We start from the raw sequence: 9,454 nt of genomic DNA, 5'->3' as shown, positions 1-9,454 counted from the left end.
TTATTCCCCGTTTTTTTCTCCCCAATCTGTATCTGTATCCTCGGCTCATCGCTCGACTGGATGCGCCACTCGGGAGCCCCTTGTAATTATGCTATTTAATGCGATTGTTGTACGTGCTTGAAGTGATTACTATTTACATGTATTGTGCACTCAGCCGTGGTTTTCATTTGTCCCACAGTGGCCTTGTGCCCTGCACAAAGCCGGCAGCTCCGCTGCACCTTCCCTGGGATTGAACAACCTTAAGTCGGCTACTTGTGTTCTCTCTCAGGCTGCTAGCTTTGTTTGAAGTTTAAAAATTAAATTATGTAAGAGTAACGGTAATCGAGTTGTTACTGTATTGTGTGAGAAAATGTTTTTCTCTGTGTGTGTTTTTCTGTTTTTCACAGAAATACAAATGCAGCTGCTGGGTTCAGCAGTCCTGCGCTGGACCGAGACACGCACTTTGGGCTAAGTTGCTTGCAGCCTTTCCAACAGTGTCTCGTTGCTACATTAGTTCTGCTTGCAGAATTAGTGTGAAGACTGTTAGAGCTCTAACAGTAGGCTCAGTTTCCGGACTGCTGGTTAGCCAAGAGCACTATAGGTGGGCATCCCTATAAATCGCTCCTGTGGTGACTGTAGGTCCCAGACCTGCTCCCATTCCCGCCGGTACTCTGTACATCGAACGGTGTTACCTTTTGCCAATTCACTAGCAGTCGTTGGGCTCAGCTCTGCTTCGGGTCTGACTGTTCGCAGTCCTTCCCGCAGTGTTTCGTTGCCGCTCTGGTTTCTACTTGCAGTGAAATTGCGAAGGCTGTCGGGGCCCTGACAGCGAGATTCCTCCATAGTCCAGCAAATTGGTGCAGATTTTTGAAGGAAATGTGGGTTTTATGCTAAAAGCACCACATTTTGCACATGTATAGAGTTTGAGCTTGACCACTGTTTTTGGTCATAAAGCATATAATTAGTATAGCATATGCTATTAATCACTCTGATACATGATTTAAAAACATTGTGATCATAACTAATCCTTGAGCCCAAAGGCTTTTTACCTACACATACACAAGGAGGGGGTTTAAGGTGCGGACAAGCCTCTTATATAAGTTTGTTCAATTAATATAGTGCTTAATATGTCTGGATAGCTATTTAAATTCCTAAAGAAACATACATTTGTTGAGTATGTGTTTGATAAAATGATTATTGTGAAGGGATATGGTCCATGCAAACAGCAATGCAAAACATCCTAAAGATTTATTACGGTTTGGAACTTTAGAGATATGCAACAGCTATCTAAAACTTTGGCAGATAAATCCTACTGAAAATATTAATGTGCCACAATAGAAACAGACCCCCCCTCAACATATTATTTTTTACCTTGTCTCTGTTTTCAAATAGAATCCAGCATAACACTATCCAGTATATATATTTTGGTTAATAAATGAATGCATGAAGACCTCCCTTTATAGGATATACAGATAAATAAAAGCAACGCCGTTTTCTTGGTATTTAAAATTAGTTAATCCACAAACACCTTCCGAACCTGAAGCTGAAAGTCCTTAGTTCCAGTACTGGTCAATTACACTTGAGTTTGAATTGGCCATCCTGATCTTTGAGAGATCCTTGCGTGAGGGCAACTTCCAACTCTACAGAGATTCAATCACAATCCTGGTGCCCTGGTTTTTTGCCCTTGACCACATAAACTATGCATGCTGGCTACCAGTTCACATTCGTGACATGATGGCACTGACCAATAAGCACCCAGCTGTGAAAGCAGAATTTGAGAAAGGCAACTTTGTTGTGCACAAAACTCAACACACTTTCTCCTCCATTCCTATTGACCAGTGGTCCTCAAAGTGGTGCCCGCGGCAGCTGTTCTTAAATTATGGGTCGTGAACACATTTCTGGCGGGTCGTAGTGCGTGAAAATAAATAAAGCTTTAAACACGTTTTCCAACAAAAGCGTCACAAGCAGTCTATTGACAGTGCTGCTCGCTTATGCTATGCTTGTATGTACTTGACATATTTTGTTTTCCGGAAAGGCCTCTGCGATATGATCAACCAACTGAATATCTGCATTTTCTCTGTGGTAGCCCATTCATAAGTTAGCTGGGTGGGACATAAACTGTGTCTGTTTCAGTTACAGTTACAGGTACTGACAGTAAGTTTAACCAATAGGAGAGTCAAATATCTGCCAAGTTTTACGCAGTTGTCCAATCATAGGTAAGTAGAGGCCGTTCACGGTATTCTGCATGAAAATTAAAGACGAGTGAGTAGCCAATGGGAAAGTGAAAGATCTGACAGCTGTCCAATCATTCGTGAACAGAGGTGGGGTGTTAATAGGCTGGGTAAGCACTGAAATTCGCTGACTGTTATTGAGAAAAATAATACATTTCAGTATTTAGAATTGAATTTTCTCTCTATATATTTTTTAATTTCACCAGACAAGGGAAACACCGTAGATTTAGTTACAAATCCACTTTCTCTGAATAATTGTACTGGAGATGAGCGATCTTTAAAACAGAGTAGTGTTGACAAATTTGCCAAATTGACACAAAGCGAGACGCTATCTATCCTCTTTTATTTTAGTTTATTCATGGTTATCTGTGTTAACATCCTATTTAAAAATATTTGCATTGCGTATTTAAGAATAAGCGCAGCACGCAAAATTACTGTCTGAGACTTGGCCTTATCAGAGTGAACCAAGAATAACTCTTAACACTAAAACTCTATATATAACATTATACTCTCTGTGATATGTGTATATGTGTATATATATATATATATATATATATATATATATATATATATATATACACACACACATACATATTGCATATACAGTGCCTTGCATAAGTATTCACCCCCCCTTGGACTTTTCCACATTTTGTAGTGTTACAACCAGGAATTGAAATGGATTTAATTGGGATTTTTACCATTTGATTTACACAACATACTTAACACTTTGAAGGTGCAAAATATTTTTTATTGTGACACAAAAGGTAATTAAACAAAAAAAAGACATTTGTTGGTTGCATAAGTATTCACCCCCTGAGTCAATACTTGGTAGAAGCACCTTTGGCAGCAATTACAGCTGTGAGTCTTTTTGGGTAAGACTCTACCAGCTTTGCACATCTGGATCCTGCAATTTTTGCCCATTCTTCTTGGCAAAATTGCTCAAGCTCTGTCAAGTTGGATGGGGACCGTTGGTGAACAGCAATTTTCAAGTCTTGCCACAGATTCTCAATCGGATTGAGGTCTGGGCTTTGACTAGGCCATTCTAAGACATTCAGGTTCTTTTTTTTAAACCAGTGTAGCTTTGGCTGTGTGTTTAGGGTCATTGTCCTGCTGGAAGGTGAACCTCCGCCCCAGTCCCAGGTCTCTTGCAGACTGAAACAGGTTTTCCTCTAGAATTTCCCTGTATTTGGCTCCATCCTTCTTGCCCTCAATCCTGACCAGTTTCCCAGTCCCTGCCGATGAAAAGCATCCCCATATCATGATGCTGCCACCACCATGCTTCACTGTGGGAATGGTGTTCTCAGGGTGATGAGCAGTGTTGGCTTTGCTCCACACATAGCGTTTTGCGCAAAGGCCAAAAAGTTCAATTTTGGTCTCATCAGACCAGAGAACCTTTTTCCACATGTTTGCTATGTCTCCCACATGCCTTTTGGCAAAATCCAAATGGGATTTGATATGGGTTTTTTTCAGCAATGGCTTTCTTCTCGCAACTCTTCCATAAAGCCCAGCTTTGTGCAGCGTCCAGATTATAGTTGTCCCATGGATGGTTTCTCCCATCTCTGCTGTGGATCTCTCCAGCTCCTTCAGAGTTACCATTGGCCTCTTGGTTGCTTCTCTGACTAATGCCCTCCTTACCTGGTCACTGGGTTTTGGGGGACGGCCTTCTCTACGCAGAGTCGCGGTTGTGCCATATTCTTTCCATTTTTTAATAATGGATTAAACGGTGCTCCGGGGGATGTTCAAAGTTTGAGATATTTTTTTATAACCCAACCCTGATTGGTGCTTCTCCAGAACTTTATCCCGGACTTGTTTTGATAGCTCCTTGGTCTTCATGATGCTGTGTTTTTAGATATGCTCTCTAACAAACTCTGGGGCCTTCCAGAAACACGTGTATTTAATTTGAGATCATGTGACACTTTAATTGCACACAGGTGGACTCCATTCAACTAATTATGTGACTTCTGAAGGCAATTGGTTGCACCAGAGCTTATTTAGGGGTGTCACAGCAAAGGGGGTGAATACTTATACAATCAAGACTTTTCAGTTTTTTATTTGTAAATAATTTTGAAAAATATATAGATTTTTTCTCCACTTCGACATTATGGACTATTTTGTGTAGCTCAGTGACAAAAAATCCTAATTAAATCCATTTTAATTCCAGGTTGTAACACTACAAAATGTGGAAAAGTCCAAGGGGGGTGAATACTTATGCAAGGCACTGTGTATATATATATATATATATATATATATATATATATATATATATATATATATATATATATATATATATATATACTGTATATGTCATGGGAAGGCAGTGTTTAAGATAAGAACCTATGCAATAGTCAGTGTGCCCACAAACAGCCAAGTAAGATCAATTTATGCCCATGCCCAAATTACTTTGAGGACCGCTGCTATTGACCAAGCCCACAAGCAAAATAACAAATCTGTTAAAGGAGATGGGGGAGCAGTTGGTCTCACTGAAAACACATCTCAGCTGCTATGTTGGATGGTGTCTGGGACAGAGATGGCCGGAGTTATCAATGAGTTTGAGTCATCCAAAGAGCTCATCAAACACAAGCAGAGCAAAGGGCCGGACATTCGCCATCATGAACAAGTGAAAGGAGTCCAGGTCACATTCAGGAAGCAAGTGAAAGCTTTGCGTGACACAGTTGAAGAAATTGGCAACCCATTTATGGAACACAGTGAAGGCCTATTGGTGTTGGACACATGTGATATAGTAGATTGTCATGTGGCAGAAACGGTTTGACACATTAAGAAAATGGATCAGGAACAGTATAAGAAGCTTTGTGGATGAGCGACTTGACAAGAGAACCAAGTCTCTCTTTGTTTCAATAAAAAGAAACAAGTTCCCCCTATTCAGTTCCTCTCCACCTAGAACAGTGTCTAAAAAGAAACACCAGATTGCTTCACTGAAGCAAAATTGCTCTTTGTTCTCATAGCTTTATGTGTCCTGCCAGGTTCGTGATGGAGATTTGAACTAATTTTTTCGTCATGAAAACCAAACTTTTCCACCTTCACTGTCACAGTTTGGAAAACTATGCTCTGGATGCAAGTCAGACTTGTTGCAATGCCTAGAAAAGCTGTCTCCTGCTCCAACAGAGGCCCCCGTTGTTGATGTTCTGCTTCTTGATGGTGCTGCCATTATCAACATGTTGAAGACTGGTGCCTCCAAGACATTTCAGGAATATGCCCAAAAGGTCTTCCTGCCATATGTAAAAAAAAAACAACTACAACATGTGAGCAGAGTAGACATTATCTGGGATGAATATGTACCTGACAGCCTCAAAGCTATGACACGTAGCAAACGAGGTAAAAGGTGTGCAGAGGCGTGTCCAGCCTAATACCAGACTACAAGGCAATTGGGAAGCATTCCTCAGAGTTCATGAGAACAAGTCTGAGCTCTTCAACTACCTGGCTGAGCAAACAGTCACAACTGAATGTGAGCAACAGCAGCAGGTGATTTCAAGTAAAGGACAAGAGGTGCTCTGCAGCAAATCAAGGGATGATACAAGTGACCTATCACCATGCAGTCATGAAGAAGCTGACACCAGACTCCTCCTTCATGTGGCTGATGCTGCCAAGCAAGGCTACAAAAGTGATGGTGCGCACAGTTGACACAGATGTGTTGGTGTTAGCCATTGCAATGATCCGACAGATGAACCTGATTGAACTGTAGATTGCATTTGGAGTTGGTAAGCACTTTAGGTACTTCCCTGTACATGCCATTTCCCATTGGGCCCAGAGAAAGCAAGATCTCTACTTGCATTTCATGCCTTCACTGGGTGTGACCAGACATCTGCTTTTGCAAGCAGAGGAAAGAAAACTGCATGGGAGACATGGAATGTGTTTGAAGATGTTACACCAGCTTTTGAAGCTCTGAGCAATGTCCCCAGGCAATATACCATAAATGAAGTGATGCCTTTGATAGAAAGGTATGTCATAGTTATGTATAACAGATGAAGCACATGCACAAGTGTAAATGAGGCTTGCAAAGAGGTCTTTACATACAAAGGCAGGTCAATTGATGCAATTCCTCCAACTGCTGCGGCTTTACTTTAGCACACTAAAGAGCTGCATACCAGGCTGGACACTGTTGGGGACAGACATTGGTGCCTTCTCCTCAGATGCCTTGCCCAGATGGATGGGGATGGATGAGAGGACCAACACAGATGTGGAAGCCTTTTTGGACTACACTTCCACAAGCATCCAAATCCTGTCTCGAACTTTTAAAGTGTGGATGCAAAGTGGATAAGGGATGTAGGGGGCACTGCAAATGTGTAAGAGCACAGGTGTTGTGTACAACACTGTGCAAATGTCGAGGACATTGTGAAAGCAAATAAGCATTGGAAGAACAAAACAGAATTACATCTGAAATATTGTACATAAAGACAAACTCTGTTCTTGAATAAAAACACTGTTTATCAATCAGTCACAATGGTCAGTCAAGTACATTATGTTAAAAAGCAAGGGGTATAAGACAAAGGGGATAATTACCATAGGGTCACATGTGAGATTTTGAGATTTTCAAGAGAGTCAAAGTGGAAGAAAGATACACTGTAGCTTTTTATTTACTTTGTGTAATTCTGGAGCAATAATTATATGAAATATGGAAAGTGCTCACTAATTATTGACCATAATCATTTTTTTTCAGATCTGCGGCAGCCATATTGAAAATAGTAACCATTAAAAAAAAAAAAAATATATATATATATATATATATATATATATATATATATATATATATATATATATATATATATAATCTCAATATCAGATTTTAATCAGTAGTTCATTGTCTATCTATGTGCACATTTTAACCAAAAACAGTGATCTATATGTAAAAGTAAACCAAACATCTGTAAAAGCTAAAAAACGCATAGTGACCATCTTGAAAATAGTGGCCATTTTGAACATTTCCAATTGGGTCCATATCTAATATTGTTAAGTAGGTCAAACTCTATATAAGTGCAAAATGTGGTGCTTTTAGCATCAAACCCACAATGTTTCACTATTTTGCTGGACTACCAGTCTTAGGGCTGTATTGGCTAGCCAGAAGCTATATAGGTGGGCATTCCTATATATTGATTCTTCGGTAACTGTAGGTGACAGACCTACCTTCATTCCTAGTGAACGAGGTTACCGTACCATGCCGTGTGCAACGTATCGTGTCTGCAGTACTAGGTGCATTGCACCACAGTGCTGTGTGAACCATACAAATTATACCGTATCGTACTGTACCATACTAGTGCATAGGCACTGTGCAGGTACTTAAGAGGACATTGTGGCATCCCGACCCGTCGAGCTTGCGGTTCTGGGTCTGGACCCTGAACGGCAACATTTGAGCCATCTGGGGTTATCTAATAGGGTCATTGACACCTTGCAGAATGCCACAATGTCGAGATGTTCCCAGTATGGGTACAAGTGGGGCGTTTTGCAGACATTGTGCCTGCCTAAGGGTTTTGACACCATGACCTGTCCCATTGCAGTTATACTGCAATTTTTACAGGACCTATTTGATGAGGGGAAATCCCCCTCTACATTAAAGGTCTATTTAGGTCTATTTATATTTAATTGATTCAGTCTCCCCAGGAGCTCATTTCCTAGCAGGGCAATTTTTAAAAGGGAGCTCGGTGGCTTCAGCCGGCTATGAAGGACATTGTCCCTCGTTGGAGGCTTGACGTGGTGCTGGAAGCGCTTATGAAGCCCCCCTTGAGTCCTTGCATTCAGCTGAGCTGAAATACTTATCACTGAAAGCGGCTTTCTTGCTTGCAATCACATCTGCTAAGCGGGTGGGTGAGATGCAGGCATGTTTGATTGTGAAAGCCTGCTTAATTTTTGCAGAAGCCAGGACAAAAGTTATGCTTCGTACCAATCCTGCTTTTTTGCTGAAAACCATCTCGGCATTCCACATTATCCAGACTGTGGAATTGGAGGCTTTCCATCTGCCTGCTTTCTAGTCTGACAGGGAGTGCTTTGTCTGGTGCAGGCATTAACACTGCCCATTCCACCAGGGGCATGGCAACTTCATGGGCTTTGTTCCAGGGTGCATCTGTCAGGGACATTTGTAATGCAGCGGTGTGGGCCACTCCCCATACCTTTACGCGGTTCTATCAGCTGAATGTCATAGATCCACAAAACCCAGGCTTTGGACCAAGAGTGTTTAGGGGGCCTCAGGGTCGACCCTTACAACATAAACATTTTAGCCCTAGCTACTTGTACTGGGGTTCCTAATGGTAACGTGCAAGGTGGCCTTTTGTTTAGCCTTGTAGCACACCAGGTGGTCTGCAATATTGCTTTGCGACAGCTTTGATAGGGAACGTTAGGTTGTTAGCATAACCCTGTTTACCTGAAATAGAAATGTAACCATTACCATTCAAGGTCACTGCGTCAATGATTGCAGCAGTCTTGAAGGAAAAATGATGACGATGTTTGTGTCTGCAGTCCTTTTATACCCTTGGGACGGGCACGACCGCGTCACAGGCACTACATCACAGTCTTTAGGTTAAATACACATTAAGTAATGGTTACATTTCTATTTCAGGGAACCAGGGTTAGGATAATAACCTATCATATAATTTTATGACAAGACATGTTAGGTTTGAAACATTCCAAATGTTTTAAGAAGCAGAAGTGCTTTCCATGTCCTGAGTTTGTTGCCATTTTTCTTTAATCTTCATGTGCGTTTCCCAAAAATATTTCAATTTGTTTGAAGAGAATCGCTTCAAGAATCACTTACATGTGTGTTATAAGAAGGATTAGTACATGACTACGTTATTGAGCTCAAATAGAATTTCAAGAGACCCTGGAGGCACAAGAGTTTGTGAAACAGTAGTTTGCAAAAGTTACTAAGCACTCCCGTTTACCTTTACATAAGTTTTTGGCAAAGGGCTTATTACGCTTAGCCAGCCTAGATAGCTTATTCTTCACTTGCTATGACTTTACAATACTGAGTCTTCCACTTTTGTGTCTAATAATGAGTTAGCAGCTATCATCCTTTTGGAGGAGTGTCTTTTGTTCCATTCTATACTGCTTCGTTAGTGTGTTGCATTGGTAAACTACTATGGATAAGTTAACTAAATAAAAATGTCATAATAATATAATGAATCAGAACTGCAAAAACTGGTATATTACTGGATGTGTAAACCACATTTTTTCATGCAGTAATGCTGGAAGTACCTTCGAGATTCTGCAGTTCATCAAAGCTGTAAGTTCTGTATATG

Source organism: Acipenser ruthenus, chromosome 6, assembly GCF_902713425.1.
Source record: "Acipenser ruthenus chromosome 6, fAciRut3.2 maternal haplotype, whole genome shotgun sequence".
Lineage (NCBI taxonomy): Eukaryota > Metazoa > Chordata > Actinopteri > Acipenseriformes > Acipenseridae > Acipenser > Acipenser ruthenus.
Note: the sequence above shows the minus strand (reverse complement) of the source record.